This window comes from Mustela lutreola, chromosome 4, assembly GCF_030435805.1.
Source record: "Mustela lutreola isolate mMusLut2 chromosome 4, mMusLut2.pri, whole genome shotgun sequence".
Lineage (NCBI taxonomy): Eukaryota > Metazoa > Chordata > Mammalia > Carnivora > Mustelidae > Mustela > Mustela lutreola.
This window is the reverse complement of record NC_081293.1, coordinates 37,591,379-37,611,861: the sequence shown is the minus strand read 5'-3', so window position 1 is coordinate 37,611,861 and position 20,483 is coordinate 37,591,379. Positions and strand designations below refer to the sequence as shown.

The following is a 20,483-nucleotide window of genomic DNA, read 5'->3' as shown; positions in this document are numbered from 1 at the left end:
ACTCAGGAAACACACAACCTAGATTGAGTAAAGGGCAATAACTACCCGATATAAGAGGAACCAGAATCCTGAGAAAGCAAGTCCAAGCAACATAATTAGTATACAAAGACAATGGTATTGGCTCACATACGAAGAGCTAACATGTAAATAACAAGGATTCCAGTAAATTAAAGGAATAAACGGAAGAGAATTAATCATGATGTAAATAAGATACTTTCAGAGTTGAAAGCCTTTGAGTTTTCACATTGAAAGAGACATTCTAAAAAGAATCAGCATCAAAACAAAACAAAACCTTGGTTTCAGCTCTGACATTTAAAGAGCTTAGGAGTCACTACTAAATTTAAATTTAAATAAAATTTAAAATTTTATTAATAAAGTTATTAAATTTTATTATTAAATTTTTTTTCAGAGAAAAAGTATTGGTAAGTAATAAATAAGAGAAAAAGGATTACTGTCCAAATTACATAAAGGATTTTTACAAGGTCACAAAAAATAGAGGAAAGTGAGCAAATATATAAAAAGGCACTCCACAGAAGAAACATATCACTGTTACTCAATAATTCACTAGTAAATAGTAAACCAACCATGGTAGGTATTCAGTGATGGAAAATAGGAAGTCTTGGTATCAGCAGGAGCCTGCTGTGTCACAGGATCTTTGAACTCTACCCCGTGAATGGCCGGCAGTCCAGAAAGTAGAAGAAACACTAACTGATGAACATTTTATTTTATTTTATTTTTTAAAGATGGCATTGGGACTTTTTTTTTTTTTAAGATTTTATTTATTTATTTGTCAGAGAGAGAGCAAGCGAGAGCGAGCACAGGCAGACAGAGTGGAAGTCAGAGTCAGAGGAAGAAGCAGGCTTCCTGCGGAGCAAGGAGCCCAATGTGGGACTCAATCCCAGGACGCTGGGATCATGACCTGAGCCGAAGGCAGCTGCTTAACCAACTGAGCCACCCAGGCATCCCACTGATGAACATTTTAGACAAGTTACTGAAAACAAGCTGGAGACATAAAAGAGAAGCATAAAGACGGGAACAAAGAGAAAATGAAGCTATGGTAGGCTATGAGGATAAGACAGAAAAAACAAATTTAAGAAATATTAACAATTTAAATGAAACAAGAATGGGATGACTAACAAGATGGATAGGAGAACTGAGATACAGAGTGGTTTAGGACCTGCTTCTTATCACTTGGATGACTGGCTAAGCAGTGTTAACATCTGACAGAGATTAATGAAACACGAGTACTTCCTAATTATGAATGTTGCTTCTGAACAAGTTACACACAGGGGACTAGCAGCTAGGTACACTGGAAAGACAAACTCTGGAGTCCCACAGGTGCTTCTCAGCTATAAGCACAGAGAGGATGGAACCCATGAGGGAAAATGAGAATAACAAGAAGCAGAAAGACTGGGACAGGCTCCTGAGAGGAGGATAATGTTTAAGGGCAAAAGGATAAAAGAAAGTACGACGAGGGGCACCTGGGTGGCTCAGCGGGTTAAAGCCTCTGCCTTCGGCTCAGGTCATGATCCCAGAGTCCTGGGATCGAGCCCCACATCGGGCTCTCTGCTCCGCAGGAGCCTGCGTCCTCCTCTCTCTCTGCCTGCTTCTCTGTGTACTTGTGATCTCTGTCAAATAAATAAATAAAATCTTTTAAAAAAAAGAAAAAAAGGAAAAAAAAAAAAGAAAGTACGACGAAATAGAAAATCTAGACAAAGGCACAAGCCATTTGGGGTGATGTCAGAGAAACCAACAAGAGACTCTCAGGAGAGAACAGTCAACAGTGTCCATTAGGCAGTATGCACTGGTAAGAGCCATCATTTTATATTTAAATTTTATAATTACATCACTGTGACCTTTACCAAAGGAGATTAAGACAACTGGAATGGAAAAAGCAAGAATGGTCTTACATGTGAAACAGAATTATGGACATAAGAGCCAAAGAGTAGAGGTGCCTGGGTGGCATTGGACATCTAGATGTCATTGGACATCTGCCTTCAGCTCAGGTCATGGTCCCAGGGTTCTGGGTTGGAGCCCTGCATCAGGCTCCCTGCTTAGTGGGAGGCCTGTTTCTCCCTTTCCCACTCCCTCTGCTTGTGTTCCCTCTTCCTTGTGTCTCTGTCAAATGGATGGATAAAATCTTTAAAAAAAAAAAGAAAAGGAAAGAGAAGAAGAAGACGAAGAAGGAGGAGGAGGAAGAAGAAGAAGAAAGAAGAAAAGAAGAAGAAGGAGAAGAGCGTGTGACTCTTGATCCTGAGGTTCTGTGATCTAGCCCCACATCGGGCTTTCTGCTCTACAAGCAGTCTGTTTCTCCCTCTCCCTCTCCCTCTCCCCCTGCCTGCTGCTCCCCGTTTGTGCGTGCTCTCTCTTTTTTGTCAGATAAATTTAAAAAATAAATCTTTAAAAAAAAAAAAAAAGAAGCCAAAGTATAGAACACTGAACTATCTGTGACACCAATAAATACAGCCTGTTGGGGGGGGGGGATCATTTACTTAAATATCATTAAAGGAGATACACTTGATTGCTTCCTCCAGATACTCTACATTTTATCCCTGGATCATACAGGAACATCAGAAAATGGTCTAGAGCACTGCTGCCAATTTGGTAGGCACTACTCACATGTGGCAACTAAGCACTTAAAATGTTGAAATGTGGCTTAAGAACTAAATTTTAATTGTTCTAAATGAAATATCTACATGTGGCTAGTGGTTACTATACTGGACAACATATAGTACCAGACATAATATTTTGATTCTCTAAAAATCTATATATTCACTGAGTTCTCCTTAGCTCTAGAGACTTCTGTTCCTATTGAAGAACTGCTGAATGAAAGAGGCTAGATTTCTTTTAGGGAAGTTGTTGAAAGGCTGCACACTTCATCATCCATATAGAGTGCAAGAAAGGAATTTTTTTTTAGACTTAAATGCTAGGAAGTCTTCATGCCCCATTAACAATCAATGTGGTTTCTCTTTGTGGAAAATGTGAATCATGTAACATGTATGTATTTTTCCATGACTATCAGAAAGATCAGAAATAAATCTGCAGCTCATCTTTGATAACTCTGTAAGATCACAAAACCTGTCCATACCTATATATTACTTCATCTTGTTCTTGATCTGCTACTGTATATTCTCCCTGTTGTTGATTTGTAATTTCTACATTTCCATTCTAATCTAACTTCAAAGACTCATACAAGGCCTTATAAATAAACTGGGAATAAGAAATAAACAATTCACCTGGGATCTGTTCATTTTCTGCTGGTTTTGGAAAAGTACGGAGAAGTATAAAGGTAGAGCTGGGAAGAAGGAAGTAAGAATGAAGTAAAAAAAAAATATATATATGGCCTGCCTTGCGGCTCCTGGATTGACCTTTCAAAAATGCTCCACAGAAGAAGCAGTTTAAACAACACAAGACAGGGGTGCCTGAGTGGCTCAGTGGGTTAAGGCTTCTGGCTTTGGCTCGGGTCATGATCCCAGGATCCTGGGATCGAGCCCTGCATCAGGCGCTCTGCTAGGCAGGGAGCTTACTTCCCCCTCTCTCTCTGCCTGCCTCTCTGCCTACTTGTGATCTCTGTCAAATAAATAAATAAATAAAATCTTTTTAGAAAAAAGAAAGAAAGAAAGAACAATTCACAGAAACTCTGAAAAAGAGAATCAGCGCTTTAGTATTTTTTTAATCTGTCCAAATTAGTTGCAATTTCATAAACTTTTTGATAAGAAACTTGTTTTTGCTATGCAAAGGAGACAGCTTGGGAATCAAGAAGCCAAGAAACTCTTCTGTCTTAATCAGTAAGAAAGGAGTGATCTGTAACATTCATTTATCTTCTGAGATTCCACATGTTTTCTTTCAAATGAGGCAGAAATAGATACTCTTGAAAACCCTGTGCTACTACGATGTGATTCTAAGTTCAAAATAAAGAATAAAAATCTAGATACTAAATACATGGATATACACCATGTACAAGTTCAGGATTTGGAAATAAGAGAACAAAAGAAAAACAGGCTGTGTAGAGAGTTGAATTAAACTTCCTTCTTGGTGATCCTTTCCTCAAGCCAACCACCCAAAAAGCCTGACATTTCTGCGCATCTTGCCCCACTCACCACTTACGGCAGCACGCCTGTCTTGCTGAAACCTGATCTTGATCTTCCACTGTCACAGAGATGTCGAAGTTTCAGATGTGACATCTGAAAGCATGCTCATTTAGAGCGGGGAGATAAAAAATTGCTTCTGGCCTTGGAAATCTGGAGTCTGTTTCTTTGGGGGGTTACTTCCACTTAACGTTCAAAACTCTGGTGAAAGGTCTGAGGAAGGTCGCAGGGGTGTTTTCCTTCAGGTGGGTTTCTGATTTGTGCCATTCCTTCCCTTTTATCTTTCAAGAATTGCTTTGTTCCTAAAGAAATGGAACTGGGGCCTACAGAACAAAATCATTTAACTGGAATCTTCACACAAGACCCCCAGTCTGACTCTCCTGAAGGTTGCTCCCAGGATTAGACCTTCTATAGGCTCAAATCAGAACTGCTGGACACACAAACTGGGAGAACTGGGAGGGGCCCACAGTCTCGATTATGGACTCTGACCCCAGGCATCTTGCCACTTTGCCGCTGTGAAGGAACCCAAGGTACTTTCCAGATAGAGTGGCCTTTTAGCAGCAGCAAGAGATTTGGAAAACAGATCTGGCCTTTAACCCAACCCCCTCATCTGTGGGCTATGTGAACTCGGGTGAATCATCATCTCTCCAAAACTAGTTCTTATCTGCTACAACAAATGGTTGTGAAAATTCAACGAAATGCCAACGGCTTTATCATTAACCACTCCACACTACTGGGCTCAAACATGCCTTGGTTCTCAGCGCAGAGAAGCGAGCTGAACAGCCGGGCCTCCTCCAGGGGGCGCTGCTGGGAGCGGACCAGAACCGCCTTCGCAGGCCGGGCGCACCCGCCCGGGGCTGCAACCCTCCCAGGCCTCCGGAGCCAAGACCCGCTTTTCCTGTGGGAGGACCGCCTTTCCCACCCCAAGGTCGGGAGGCACCCACTACGGGGTCCTCACAGCCGCGTTACGCATACGGACACCGGCCATCCACCCAACGCAGCAGAGCTATAGGCCCCGCCGCCGAGCGTACGTGCGTAGCGGGGCCGCGCGGGCAACTTCCCAGCAGCCCCGGCGGAGAGCGTGTACCACGGAGGCTCTGGGAGACGCGGGGCCCCAACAACAGGGGAAGCGGAGACCCGAGACCCGCCAGCCTAAGAGGGACCTGCATCCGAACAGCAGGGCTTCTCCCAGGGTAGGACAATAGTGAGGATGTTTCATCATCATTCTTCTGATGATGCTAGCCTGCAAAGATTATACAGTGAAACACGAAAATTTTAGGAAAATCAGAAAATACACACAACAAAAACAATGGACACAGCTTCCTTCACCTCCTGCTCCCTGAGATTTATGTGCTTAACTGTTAGATACACAACCTTCTTGTAGTTTGCAGGAATGAGATTATATGCATCATTTTTATCACTGTCCTTGCAGAAAAAAATATTTTGTAAAATGGGAAAAAAAATTTTCCTACGATAGCAGAAATAATCCATTCACAATAACATCAAAAGTGGTACAAAATAGGGACACCTGGGTGGTTCAGTCAGTTAAGCATCTGCCTTCAGTTCAGGTCATGATCTGGGGTCCTGGGATGTGGCAGCACATAGGGCTTCCTGCTCAGTAGGGAGTCAGTTTCTCCCTCTGCCCTAACTCCCCTGCTGTTTTCTCTCTCTCAAATAAATAGTCTTTTTTTTTTTTTTTCAAATAAAGTTTTTTTAAAAATTCGAGTTCATAAAAGAAGTAAATTTGTGGGGGAAAAAAAGACATTTTTTGGTGCATAACATTAAAAGACTTGAAAAGGGGGATGCCTGGGTGGCTCAGTTGGTTAAGCAGCTGCCTTCGGCTCAGGTCATGATCCCAGCATCCTGGGATCGAGTCCCACATAGGGCTCCTTGCTCCTGACTCTGACTTCCACTCTGTCTGCCTGTGCTCGCTCTCGCTCTCTCTCTGACAAATAAATAAATAAAATCTTTAAAAAAAAAATAAAAATAAAAATGAAAATAAATAAAATAAAATAAAAGACTTGAAAAGGTAGATAGCCCTATGATTTTCACAAAAAGAAGACTCAGTCTTCACAATATTCCAGGGGCGCCTGGATGGCTCAGTCGGTAAAGCGTCTGTGTTCCACTCAGGTCATGATCCCAAGGTTCTGGGATCCAACCAGGCATGAGACTCCTTGCTCAACAGGGAGCCTGCTTCTCCCTCTGCCTGCCGCTCCCCTTGCTTGTGCTCTCTCTGACAAATAAATAAATAAAAACATTATAATCAGTAGAGGGAAAAAAAATGTAAAGGGAAAATTTCTTTTCTCCACTCAAATAAAATGAACAATTAGTAAGTTACATATATATATAATATACAGAGCAACCACTAAAATACCTCTACAAATAGACTCAAAACCCTATATATACATCAAAATGGAATTCTAAAAAATGTTCAGGTAATCCACAGAAAGGGAGGCAATATAAAGAAACAAAAAACAAAAGGAACAAATATAAAACGCAAACCAAAACTGCAGACATAAATTCTAACATATCAATAATTACATTAAATCTAAGTGGTCTAATAATGCCAATTATTAGATAATGCCAGAGGTTGCCAAAGTGGATTTTTATTTTTTAATATAAAATATAATATATTTTTATTATAAAAATCTTTTTTTTTACTAAAGATTTTTATTTATTTATTTGACAGAGGTCACAAGTAGGCAGACAGGCAGGCAGAGAGAGAGGGGGAAGCAGGCTCCCTGCTGAGAAGAGGCCTTAACCCACTGAGCCACCCAGGTACCCTGCCAAAGTGTATTTTTAAAAGATAACCTAGGGGCACCTGGGTGACTCAGTGGGTTAAAGCCTCTGCCCTCAACTCAGGTCATGATCCCTGGCTTCTGGGATTGAGCCCCGCATCGGGCTCTCTGCTCAGCGGGGAGCCTGCTTCCCCTTCTCTGTCTGCCTCCCTCTCTGCCTACTTGTGATCTCTGCCTGACAAATAAATAAACAACATCTTTAAAAAAAAAAAAAAAAAAAAAAAGATAACCCAACTATGCTGTCTAGAAGAAACTGAATTCAAATACAATCCTATAGGCAGGATAAAAGTAATAGAATAGAAAAAAAAAAATCATGCCAACATTAATTTTTAAATGTAATATAAAAAAGCAGGGGTGGCGGGGCGCCTGGGTGGCTCAGTGGATTAAGCCACTGCCTTCGGCTCAGGTCATGATCTCAGTTTCCTGGGATCGAGCCCCGCATCGGGCTCTTTGCTCAGCGGGAGCCTGCTTCTCTCTCTCTCTGCCTGACTCTCCGCCTACTTGTGATTTCTCTCTCTGTGTCAAATAAATAATAAATAAAAAATCTTTAAAAAAAAAAAAAAAAGCAGGGGTGGCTATATAAATATCAAATAAGGTAGACTTCAGAATGCAGAAAAATACCAATAAAGAGAAGAACATTATATAAGGGGTAACTCCAAGAAGGCATAGCATAAATGCATATATACCAGATAACAGAGCACATAGTATGTGAAGTAAAAATTGACAGAACTGGGCGCCTGGGTGGCTCAGTGGGTTAAAGCCTCTGCCTTCGGCTCAGTCATGATCTCAGGGTCCTGGGATGGAGTCCCACATCGGGCTCTCTGCTCAGTAGGGAGTCTGCTTCCCCCTTTCTCTCTGCCTGCCTCTCTGCCTACTTGTGATCTCCATCTGTAAATAAATAAATAAAATCTTTAAAAAAAAATTGACAGAACTGAAGGATAGAAAAATCCATCATTATAGCTAGTGACATCAACATACTCTTAATAAATGAAACAATTACTAGACAGAAAATCACCAAGAATATAAAAGAACTCAGTAGCACATCAACGAACAAGATCTAATTGATATTTATAGAATACTTCACCCAACAATAGCAAATACACACTCTTTTCAAGTACCCATGGAACATGTACCATAAAACAAACTTCAGCCTATTTAAAAGAACTGAAATCACATACAGTACATTCTCTAGCCTCAACGTAACCAAACTAGAAATCAATAAAAGAAAGAGAACAAGAAAATTTCCTAACCCTTGTAAACTCAACAATACATATGTAAGAAAATCCATGGGTCAAGGGGACTCTCAGACAAAATTTTTAAAAATACATTAAACTGAAAGAAAGTGAAAAAAAATATCAAAAATTATGACACACTAACTGAAGTAGTGCTAAGAAGGAAATACACAACACTGAGTGCCCGACTCAGGGTTGCCACAAATGAGGTCTAGACAGGCATTTATTGCTTAATTGTGATACTTGCTTTATTTTGGTATTCTGGAACTGAACCTACAAGATACCTGATATAGCTTGTCATGGTAATGATTGCGTAACTCTATGAATATACCCCAAATCCCTAATTTGCATACTTGTATTTTGTGTTATATTAATTATATCTCAATAAATTTGTTATAAAAAATGAGGAAATAAAGTTTCTAGGGAAATGGAGTATAACCAGTAAGTTAAAAAATAATTAAACCAGAAGCACCTGGCTGGCTCAGTCCATGGAGCATGTGACCATCTCAGGATTATGAGTTTGAGCCCCATATTGAAGGCAGAGTTTACTTAAAAAAAAAAAAAAAGAAAGAAAGAAAAGAAAATTAAACCAGGGAAAAAAGATAATAATAATACCTAATGAGGGTATGAAGGGAAATAGGGAGTAATACTACCATAAACACAGCTCCTAATTTACTGGACACAGAAGCTTTTGAACATTCACAATTCCTGACAACTTTGAAAATTTGAGAAGGAACTGCATTGTTTTTAATTTTGTGCATAATGTTAAAATTTATTAGTATTATACAGTACTACTTATAATATAGAAAAATATTTTTTCATATTTGCACAACTGAAATTTTCCCCAAAATGCTATAGTACTTTCTTATGCAAGACATAAACACACACACACACAGACTTGAATAGCAAAAGAGTCTTTTTTTTTTTTTTCCTTTAAGTAGGCTCCACCCCGAGCATGGAGCCCAGTGTAGGGCTTGAACTCATGACACTTTGATCAAGACCTCAGCTGGAATCAACAGTTTGGGGGCTGCCTGGCAGGGAGCTTGCTTCCCTCTCTCTCTCTCTCTCTGCCTACCTCTCTGCCTACTTGTGATCTCTCTCTCTTTCAAATAAATAGAATCTTTAAGAAAGAAAGAAAGAAAGAAAGAGAGAAAGAAAGAAAGAAAACAGTTTTAGGGCACCTGGGTGGCTCAGTGGGTTAAAGTCTCTGCCTTTGGCTTGGGTCATGATCCCGGGGTCCTGGGATCAAGCCCCACATCGAGCTCTCGGCTCTGCAGGGAGCCTGCTTCCCTCTCTTTCTGCCTGCCTCTCTGCCTACTTGTCATCTCTGTCTGTCAAATAAATAAATAAAATCTTGGGGGGAAAAAAAAGAGAAATCAACACTCTTAGACGCTCAACTAACTGAGGCCCCAGGTAACCCAATAAATAAAAATTTTTTTTTTAACGGAGAATTGCTCAAATCCCATGGATGCAAAAGGATGTCTCCTGTGAATTATCTGCCAACTGGGCTACCCATTCACTTTCACCAGAAAAGGAGTATCATCTGGGAAATTCATTTTTTCAGCAAGAGAAAGGCTGCCTGCATCTTGGAGTTGGGTCAGCCAGACAATTCTACAACCAGGAGGGAATCTGCATTAACCTGGATTCCAAGCCAGTCTTTTCTGGGGAAGCTCAAAAATAAAACACATGACGCCCCAGACTTCACAATGAAAACACCAACCCATGTAACTGAGAAGTAGAGACCTGCTTTAAATTCAGCACTCCCCATATGCCTGACCAGCTATATATTTCTTTTAAAATACACACACACACACCCCTCCTTCACGGTAGGATGTATTACATTGCTTTAGGCCAATATTCCTTCTAAAAACATCTAGTACAACCCATATAAACAACAAAAATATACTTAAAGGCATCCAACTGTTGTGGGAGCAACAAGGATAAAGGAGACCAAAACTTGAGAACAGAAAGAATCGCAAGGAGGTGAACTCCCAAATTCCTGCTGTTTGTTTGTATGTGTGTGTGCTTCTCCTGATAGTATTTTCCAATTTTGGATGCAAGCAGAGCCTCTGGGTTTGTCTTGCCTCAGGTACTATGTCTCTGCTGAGGAAAAAACAAAGCAAGCACACTTTGAGCAGTGGTATGCTATGACAGGAATGACAGATTCAAGAGTTTCTACTAAGAGACTAATGAGATGAGACCAAAAAGGCAGAATGAAGTCTATCTCCGTCTTGTAGCGCTTAGAATATAAACACTTTCTGAAAACGGGGGGGGGGTGGAAGGTTGGGGTACCAGGTGGAGGGCACAGATTGCATGGAGCACTCAGTGTGGTAACAAAATAGTGAATACTGTTATGCTGAAAATAAATTTTTTTTTAAAGATTTTATTTATTTATTTAACAGAGAGAGATCACAAGTAGGCAGAGAGGCAGGCAGAGAGAGAGAGGAGGAAGCAGGCTCCCTGCTGAGCAGAGAGCCTGATGTGGGACTCGATCCCAGGACCCTGAGATCATGACCTGAGCTGAAGGCAGCAGCTTAACCCACTGAGCCACCCAGGCGCCCCCTGAAAATAAATTTTTAAAAAATTAAAAAAAAAAATAAAATACTTTCTGAAAACAAAACAGGCAAGATATGAAAATACTAGAAATTGTAGTGAATTGCTCTTCAGTATCTAAACCCACTTCTAACCCAGGACCACTTAACAAATTCTGGCACAAACAAGGGCTGAGAATAAGGCTTGAGCCCCTGCAAAGAGCAGGTATGGAGGATAGAGTCTAGTATTCAAGAAGGCTGGAAGGACTCCTGTGTGGCTCACTCAGTTAAGCGTCTACCTACATACAGCTCCTGTCATGATCCTGGGGCCTGGGATCAGTCCCATATCAGGCTCCTTGCTCAGGAGGGAGCATGCTACTCCCTCTGCCTGCTGCTCTCCCTGCCTGTGCACACATGCTGGCTACCTCCCACTCTGTGACAAATAAATAAATAAGACTTAAAAAAAGGGCAGAAGTTAAAAGCATATATTTGAATACGTAAAGTGTCTCAAGATAAGTACCAGGTTTGAAATTCTATGAGAAGACCTAAAATTTCTTTTTTTTTTTTTTAAGATTTTATTTATTTGAGAGAGAATGAGAGAGAGCATGAGAGTGGGGAGGGTCAGAGGGAGAAGCAAATTCCCCACTGAGCAGGGAACCGGACATGGGACTCAATCCCTGGACTCTAGGATCATGACTGAGCCAAAGGCAGTTGCTTAACCAAATGAGCCACCAGGAGTCCCTAAAATTGCTTTTTAAAAAAATTTTAGGTTTTTTTTAGAGAGAGGGAGAAAGCAAGGAGGGGCAGGCAGAGAGAGAGGGAGAGAGAATCTTAACCAGGCTCAACACCCAGCACAGACCCCCATTTGGGGCTCAACCTCACAACCCTGAGATCATGACCTGAGCCAAAATCAAGAGTAGGACACTTAACTGACTGAGCCACCCAGGCACCCAAAACTTAAAATTTCTTAAGGGTAAAACTGAATAATTGAACAAGGTCACAAATAGGCACCAGAGGTTCGGACTTCATCATATCTTTCAAGAGGACTTCATTCAACCCATAACAATTGCAGATGACAAGAATCCTTGAACTTGAGGATAGAACAACAGATTGGCCCATCTGAACCAAAGAGAAAATAGGCTGGGGGTGGGGGGAAGCCTCTTGGCCGTCAGCTCTATGTTTAAAAAAATAATGGCTGGAAATGTCCCCAAACTGACAAAAGACATATCTAAATAGAAGACACTAGTCAAACCTCCCAAAAATCTATACCTAGACATATCACAATTAAACTTCTGAAAGCTAAAGAAAAAAACCGTGGAAACAGCGTTAAAGAAACAACACATCACCCATAGAACACCAATTTGAATGACAGTGGATTTCTCATCTGAAATCATGGAGGCTGGAAGGAATTGTCACATTTTTCTTTTCCTTTCTTTTTTTTTAAGATTTTATTTATTTATTTGACAGAGAGAGATAGTAAGAGAGGGAACACAGCAGGGGTGGGAGAGGAAGAAGCAGGCTCTCCACTAAGCAGGGAGCCCTACATGGGACTTGATCCCAGGACCCCAGGATCATGACCCAAGCTGAAGGCAGACGCCTAACTGAGATGCCTGATCGAATTGTCACATTTTTTTTGAAAGCTCATAGGAAAATACTCTAAATTGTAAATTCTTCATCTGGTTTGAAACTCTCCGTCACGAATGAAGAAGAAATTAAGATACTCTCACATGAAAGAAAACTAACAGAATTTGTTGTAAGGAGATCTACCATTAAAGAATGGCTAAAGAAGAAACTATCCTTTCCTAATGAGTTTTATAAATCATATTTCAAGGTTGAAATAAAAATTAAAATACCATATTGAGTCAGTGACACTGAAGAGATCCCACAAAGGGCTGCTTCTTGCTCCTTTTCCTGCTTCTGTTCTTGCTGGGACCTACACCTGTGCCCGACACACACTGTGTCCTCCTTATAAAGGTCAAGGAGTTAACGATTCTTTGAAGTCTTCCAGCACTATAGATAACATCTAAAGAGTGACCAGGCAGTGTCACATGCAGTGTTCCAGACAGAGCAAGACCTCTGGCATCAGAGCATAAGTGACTTCGGAAGGACACCTAACAGTCTCTATCTGCTCTCTTTACCTTCAATAAATTGTTCTCACTTCCCCTCCACCTGAGTTTGATTTCTGTCCTATGCAAAGTCAAGGACTCTCTCGGCTGGTCCTGCAGGCCCCCCGTCTGGGTCCTCAAACCCAGCCTGCCTACATCAATGTGATACTCAAGAGAATAATATTTAAAAGTAGGGAAAGGAAAAACAACTAAATGGAAGTCAAGTTTCCATGCTTCACACTAAGTGGTAAAATACTGACGTAAGTCAACTGTGATAAACATTCAGTTACAAATACATTATGATACCAGGAGCAACTGCCACAAATATTGATACCTGCAGCTGTTAGAGGCAGTTGGTTAAGTTCTAAAGGAAGGCATGGAGTCCACTAGAGGAAGTCGTGGCCAGCTATCTGGAAAAGTCAGAAGCCTGTCTTGGCAGCACTCCAAAACAAAGCACAAAAAGCTGGATCAAACCAGCCAGGCCCAAGATGACAGGTGTTAAAACAGGAACTCCTGGGACGCCTGGGTGGCTCAGTGGGTTAAGCCGCTGCCTTCGGCTCAGGTCATGATCTCAGAGTCCTGGGATCGAGTCCCACATCGGGCTCTCTGCTCAGCAGGGAGCCTGCTTCCTCCTCTCTCTCTGCCTAACTTGTGATCTCTCTCTCTGTCAAATAAATAAATAAATAAATCTTTAAAAAAAAAATAAAATAAAATAAAATAAAATAAAATAAAATAAAACAGGAACTCCTGATCAAATAAGCAAGAAAAAGTACAAAACCCTACTTTGGAAAAATCCCCTCCTCAAGTAATGAATATTCTTCCCCTTGTTAACAACTGTCAATAAAAGTTAGAAACCCGGGGTGCCTGGGTGGCTCAGTGAGTTAAAGCCTCTGCCTTTGGCTCAGGCTCTGATCGAAGGGTCCTGGGATCAAGCCCCACGTCGGGCTCTCTGCTCGGCAGGGAGCCTGCTTCCCCCACTCTCTCTACCTGTCTCTCTGCCTACTTGTGATCTCTGTCTGTCAAATAAATAAATAAAATCTTAAAAAAAAAAAAAAGTTAGAGCACGAGGCGCTCTCTCTCTTGAACTCACCAGCTCTCACATCTTGAGAATGTACTTTGACTTTAACAAACTTTCCCACTTGTGACCCTCAGCTGCTGTGTTGTATTAGTCCTTGAATTCTTTCTCATGATGAGACCAAGAGCCTTTGGGGACATCTTTCAGATAGTTTAGGTTGAAGACCCAAGGCCCGCCATCTCCCCAGGTTCACCCGGTAACATAGCAACAACAAACAGTAACTGCAGCCTAACCCCTAGACAGATCAGGCTAAGACCACACACCAAAGAACTATTTATCTCCCTTTCCTTTACCCAATTGCAATGATCTAGTGTCAACTTCACTGTGCTAAAGGATGCCCACAAAGCTGGTAAAACATTTCTGGGTGTCTCTGTGACGGTATTCTCAGAAGAGATTCTCATTTGAATGGTAGACTAAGTAAAAATCCCCCTCACCAGTGCAAGCAGGCATTACCCAATGTACTAAAAGCCTGAACAGAACAAAAAGGTGGAGGAAGAGTGCTGTTTTTGCTTGAGCTGGGACATCCATCTTCTTCCTGCCTTTGGACATCAGCACTCCTGGCTCTCAGGCCTTCAGATTCAGGCTGAATGACACCACTGTCTGTCCTGATCTCCAGCTTACTGACAGCAGATCCTTGAACTTTGTGATCTCTATAATTGTGGGAGTCAAATCCTATAACAGATATCCTCTTATAAATATCTACATTTATCCTATTGGTTCTCTTTCTCTGGAGAATTCTAATACACCAGTATATCATGTTCATATATTTTTTTAAGATTTTATTTATTTATTTGACACAGAGAGAGACAGCGAGACACGGAGCACAAGCAGGGGAAGTGCGAGAGGGAGAAGCAGGCTCGATCCCAGGATCCTGGGATCATGACCTGAGCCGAAGGCAGATGCTTAACGACTGAGGCACCCAGGCGCTGCTGTCCCTATTTCAATAAAAACTGAAGTCATACTAAAAGAAAAAAAAAAAAAAAGACAGTTTGAAAAGAAAGAGAAAGCAGCAGAGGCACATTCAGGTATAGCAGAAGTGTTGGTGTTATGAGACTTGAGAATTTGAAATTAGGATTACTGGGGCACCTGGATGGCGCAGTTGGTTAGGCATCAAACTTCTGGTTTCAGCTCTGGTCTGATCTCACTCTGCACTCAGTGCGGAGTCTAGCTGAGACTCTTTCTCCCTCTCCCTCTGTCTCTCCCCACTGCTCTCTCTCAAATAAATATATTTTTAAAATAAAATAAATTATGATTACTATGTTAAGAGCACCAATGGAAAAATGGACAACATGCAAGAACAGATAAGTAATGTAAGCAGAGAATGGAAACTCTAAGAATCAAAAACAAATGCTAGAAATCAAAAAGACTGTGAAAGGAATGAAGAATGCCTTTTATGGGTTCATCAAGAGATGAGATGGCTGAGGAAAGGATCAGCAAGCTTGAAGAAATGTCAGCAGTAACTTCCAAAACTGAAATGCAAAGAGAACAAAACAAAACAATATCCAAATACTGTGAGACAATTACAAAGTGTAATATCCAATAAAGTAAACTTCAGAACAAAGAAAATTACTAGAAACAAAGAGGAATATTACATAATGATAAAATGAGGAATGTAATAGACATAACATTTAGAAATCCTAAATGTATATGAACCAACCAGTAGAGCCTTAAAATACATAAAACATAAAAATACAATAAGGCTAAAAAAAATCATAATTATAATTGGAAACTTTACCACAACTTCAGCAATATAAAACAGACAAAATTAATAATTATAAAGCTCCCAAAAAAGATACCTCCAAATCTAGATTTGGAGAATCTACTAAACATTAAAAGAATAATTAATATCAATTAAACATCCTTTTTTTTTTTTTTAAAGATTTTGTTTATTTGACAGACAGAGGTCACAAGTAGGCAGAGAAACAGGCAGAGAGAGGAGGAAGCAGGCTCCCTGCTGAGCAGAGAGCCCGATGCGGGGCTCGATCCCAGGACCCTGGGATCATGACCTGAGCCGAAGGCAGAGGCTTTAACCCACTGAGCCACCCAGGCGCCCCTCAATTAGACATTCTTTTACCAAAAAAAAAAAAAAAAAAAAACAGAAGAAGGGCACTTCCCAGCTCATTTAATAAGATTAATATTAGTCTGATATCAAAACCATACATACAGTGCAAAAGAAAAATAGACCAATACCTTTCATCAATTACACACAAAAATCTGCAACAAAATACTAACAAATCAAATCCAATCATGTATAAAAAGTACCACACACCATGACCAAGAGGGATTTATTCCAAGTAGCGAGGCTGGTTAAACATTTAAAAATTCATAATGTAGGGGCTCTGGCTGGCTCAGTCAATAAAGCATGCCACTCTTGATCTTGGGGTCCTGTGTTCAAGCCCCACATTGGGCCTAGAGCTTCCTTAAAAATCAGTCAATCATAATGTAATCCACCATATAAACAAGCTAATGAAGAAGACTCATGTGATCATACTAAATGTAGAAAAGCCATTTCGCAAAATCCAACACCTGGACAAACGCTGAAAAAGTCAAAAATAGAAAGTGTGCAGAAAAGGGTTAACATAGCAAGCCCGAGATTAATATCATTAGGAAGGGGGCGCCTGGGTGGCTCAGTGGGTTAAAGCCTCTGCCTTCGGCTCAGGTCATGATCCCAGGGTCCTGGGATCGATCCTCAAGGAGCCTGCTTCCTCCTCTCTCTCTCTGCCTCTGCCTGCTTGTGATCTCTGTCTGTCAAATAAATAATAAAATCTTTAAAATATATATATATATCATTAGGAAGGCCTGCTCTCAAGGCCTATTGCTGGCACCTAGGAACTTCAATTTTCGGGAGTGTTCCCATCTTTCCCCAATAAGAATGTCTTACTGTGCCTAAACTGTTCAGACAATACGCCTTATTCTGAAAACATGCTTTCCTTCTGGGAAGCTGGAATTTGGATATGTGCTAGGGAGAACACCCTGGGCACTGAGTCTTTGAAGAGTTTCACTGGTAGGCAATTCTTCACATGTACTGTCACAATTTGGTGTTGGGAGGAATCACATGCATCCTGTATGACTCCACTGGGAAAGGACTTGCAGAAGCTTGTGTCTGCTTTCCAAAGGGAGACTTTGCCCCCCATGCCTATACATTTTGCTGATTTTGCCTTGTCTCTTCACTGTAATACATTTAGCCATGAAAAGGACTACATGCTGAGTTCTCCAAATAAATCACCAAACCCAGGGTTCCTGGGACACCCAGTATAGAAGGAAATTACCTCAGCCTGGTAAAGAGAATCTATTAAAAAATCTAAAGCTAACATCATACTTAATGTTGAAAGACAGTCCTTTGCCCCTAAGATAAGGAACAAGTGGAGACACCTACTCTCACCACTCTTATTTAGTATAGTACTAGAAGTTCTAGTCACTACAGTAAAAAAATGGGGGGGAAATTCATAACACTTTTATTCATAATAAAATATTGGAAATAGCCTAGCTTAATAGGTAGACAAACTGTGGTACATCCAGACCACAAAGTAATACTGAGCAATAAAAAAGAATAAATTACTGATATGCAGAGAAACACGGTTAAATGAATCTTCAGGCAGTTATACTGAGTGAAAAAAGTGAATTCTGTTACATACTGTATGATTCCATTCATGTAACATTTTTTAAGTGACAACATTTTAGAAATGGAGAACCCATTATTTATTGGCAGGAGCTAGAATGAGATCTGGAAGGGAGGGAGATGTGGTTATAGAATAGAAACACAGAACCGCCATAGTGATGAAACGGCTCTGTACTTTGACTGGTGGTGGATACACGAACCCACACACGTGATAAAACTGTGCAGAACCCGGGGTGTTTGGGTGTCTCAGTCATTAAGAGTCTGTCTGCCTTTGGCTCAGGTCATGATCCCAGGGTCCTGGGATGGGTTCCGCATCCGGCTCCCAGCTCAGCAGGGAGTCTGCTTCTCCCTTTCCCTCTGCCTCTCCCCATACTTGTGCACTCTCTCCCTGACAAATAAATAAAATCTTTAAAAAAAATGCACAGAACTTAATATACATACACATAAATGAGGATAAATAAAACTGAGAAACTATAAACTGATTGGTGGATTGTATCAGTATGGTCATTTCCCCTGGGCTAATATTGTACTACAGTTTTGCAAGATATTACCGCTGGGGGAAGCTGGGTAAAGGCAACACCTGATTTCTCTGTTTTATTAAAACCACATCTTAGGGGCACCAGGAATGCTCAGTCAGTTGGGCTTCTGCCAGGGTCCTGGGATCAAGTTCTATTCGGGCTCTCCGCTCACTGGGGAGTCTGCTTCTCCCTCTCCTTCTCCCTCTGTGCTCTCCCTCCCTCCCCCTCTCTAACAGATAAATAAAATCTTTTAGAATTTTTGAAAAAATGTAAAACTGCATCTTACAATCTACAATTATCACAATGAACATTTCAATTAAAACAAAACAGTTACATAGGTATTAAGTATGGGACACCTTACCCAGTTCGTATTCATATTAAAATCATCGATTCAAAATTATATGTTATTAAGCAAACATATATGTTTCCTACTATAATGTTCAGTTCTAATAAATAAACCTATCACGTAAAATTTCTCTCATATAAGATATTTATATATACTCTGCCCAAAAAAAGCCTACATATATTTTTACTTTTGTTACATTGTAAATCTTCAATAGTCTTCATAATCACTGCAGTATTACACACAATAGCCAAGATATAGAAACACCTAAGTTCTCCATCAGCAGAATGGACAAAGATATATGTGTGTGTGTACACACACACACACACTATATATATATATGATAGATAGATAGATATATCATAGTCTGCAGTGTTTATAAACAGACTATGATTCAGCCATGAGAAAGAAGGAAATCCTCCTATATGGGACAAGATGGATGGACTCTGAAATCACTATTATGTTGGATGAAATAATTCAGACAGAGAAAGACAACTACTGAACAGTATCACTTATATATGGGATCTTTAAAAAAAAAAAAAAAAAAAGGCAAACTCACAGAAACAGAAGGTTAAAAAGGTGACTGCCAGGGCTAACAAGCAGTGGAAATAGGGAGAGTTTGGTAAAAAGTTACAAATTTCCAGCTATAAGATGAATGAACTCTGAGGATCTCATGTATAACGTGGTGACTACAGTTGATAACACTATACTGTATACTGAAATTTGCTAAGAGAGGAGAACTTAAATGTTCTCACAAAATAGTAAAAAATAAATAAATTTATGAGGTAACAATTGTAATAAATAATTAACTAGATGGGGGAATCTTTTCACAATGTGTATGTATATCAAATCATCAAAATGTATACTTTTTGTTGTTGTTAAAGTTTTTTTTCCCCCCGATAATTTCTACACCCAACATGGGGCTCCAACTCATGACCTTGAGATCAAGAGTTAAATGCTATTCCACAACCCAGCCAGGATCCCCTACACTTTAAATCTTACAATTTTGTCAATTATATCTCAATAAAACTGAACAAATTTAAAAATAAAATAAATGAAATAAAATAGTAACAGTTTTCCAGCTTATTAAAAATTCTGGGATATAGGACCATTAAAAGACTGAAATTTAATCATGAGATTAGGAAATGCTCCCCTCTCAACAGCTTCCCACCACATCAACAGGCTCCAGGGCAATAAGAGCAGATTACAGATGAAAAACCTGAACAGTTTCAAGACACAGGAGTACACAGGGAAGCCCAAAGTCAAGATGGGAGTCAAAAACAAGGACACTTAAGGAATTTGGAGACTCTGAGACCTCCAGCTACAACATTAAACACAGCCCATCTCCTAGCCAGAATCACATAAAACCCCTTTATCTCCTTTAACCCCTTCTAAAGTGTCCAGCTTTAGAAGAAAAAAAAATTGCAAAGCATATCAAAAAGCAAGAAAAAAACACGCTTGGAAGAGACAAAGTAATCATCAGGACAAGACTCAGATATAATACAGATGCTGAAATTATGAGAGGGAGTTTTAAATAACTATGATTAATATGCTAAACAGTTGAATGAAAAAAAAATAAGACAACATTCAAGAATAAATGAGTTACATAAGCAGGCAAAGAGAAATTCCAAGAAAAAAATCAAAAGGAAATGCTAGAATTCAAAACCACAGTAATAGAAATGAGGAATGCCTTTGAAAGGCACATTACACAAGCCAAGGAAAGAACCGGTGAACTTGAAGAGAGGTCAACAAAACTTCACTAACTGAAATGTGAAGAGAAAAAGAATGAAAAAAATAGAACATCCATCCAAGAGCTGTGGGACATCAAAAGCTATAATATATGCACAAGTAGAATACCAGAAGAACAGAGCAGAGGGAATATCTGAAGTAACAATGACCAAAAAATTCCAAAATTAATGACAGATCCAGGAAGCTCAGACAATACCAAGTGGGATAAATACCAACAAAACCACATCTAGTCATATCATATTTAAACTCCAGAAAACCAGGGGTGCCTGGGTGGTTCAGTGGGTTAAAGCCTCTGCTTTCGGCTCAGGTCATGATCCCAGGGTTCTGGGATGGAGCCCCACATCGGACTCTCTGCTCAGCAGGGAGCCTGCTTTTTCCTCTCTCTCTCTGTCTGCCTCTCTGCCTACCTGTGATCTCTGTCAAAT

At 40.2% G+C, this 20,483-nt stretch overlaps 1 long non-coding RNA gene across 4 annotated transcripts in view; it reads right to left on the bottom strand.

Annotated features, from left to right (window-relative positions):
• Positions 1–20,483, bottom strand: part of LOC131828692 (uncharacterized) — a 64,366-nt gene that overhangs the window by 33,220 nt on the left and 10,663 nt on the right. For 2 of the 4 annotated variants that reach the window (XR_009352542.1, XR_009352544.1), the window contains exon 3: positions 4,101–6,321. The exons of the other annotated variants lie outside the window; for them this stretch is intronic. This is a non-coding gene — a long non-coding RNA (uncharacterized LOC131828692). The remainder of the gene's footprint in view (positions 1–4,100; positions 6,322–20,483) is intronic. 4 annotated transcript variants of the gene reach the window in all.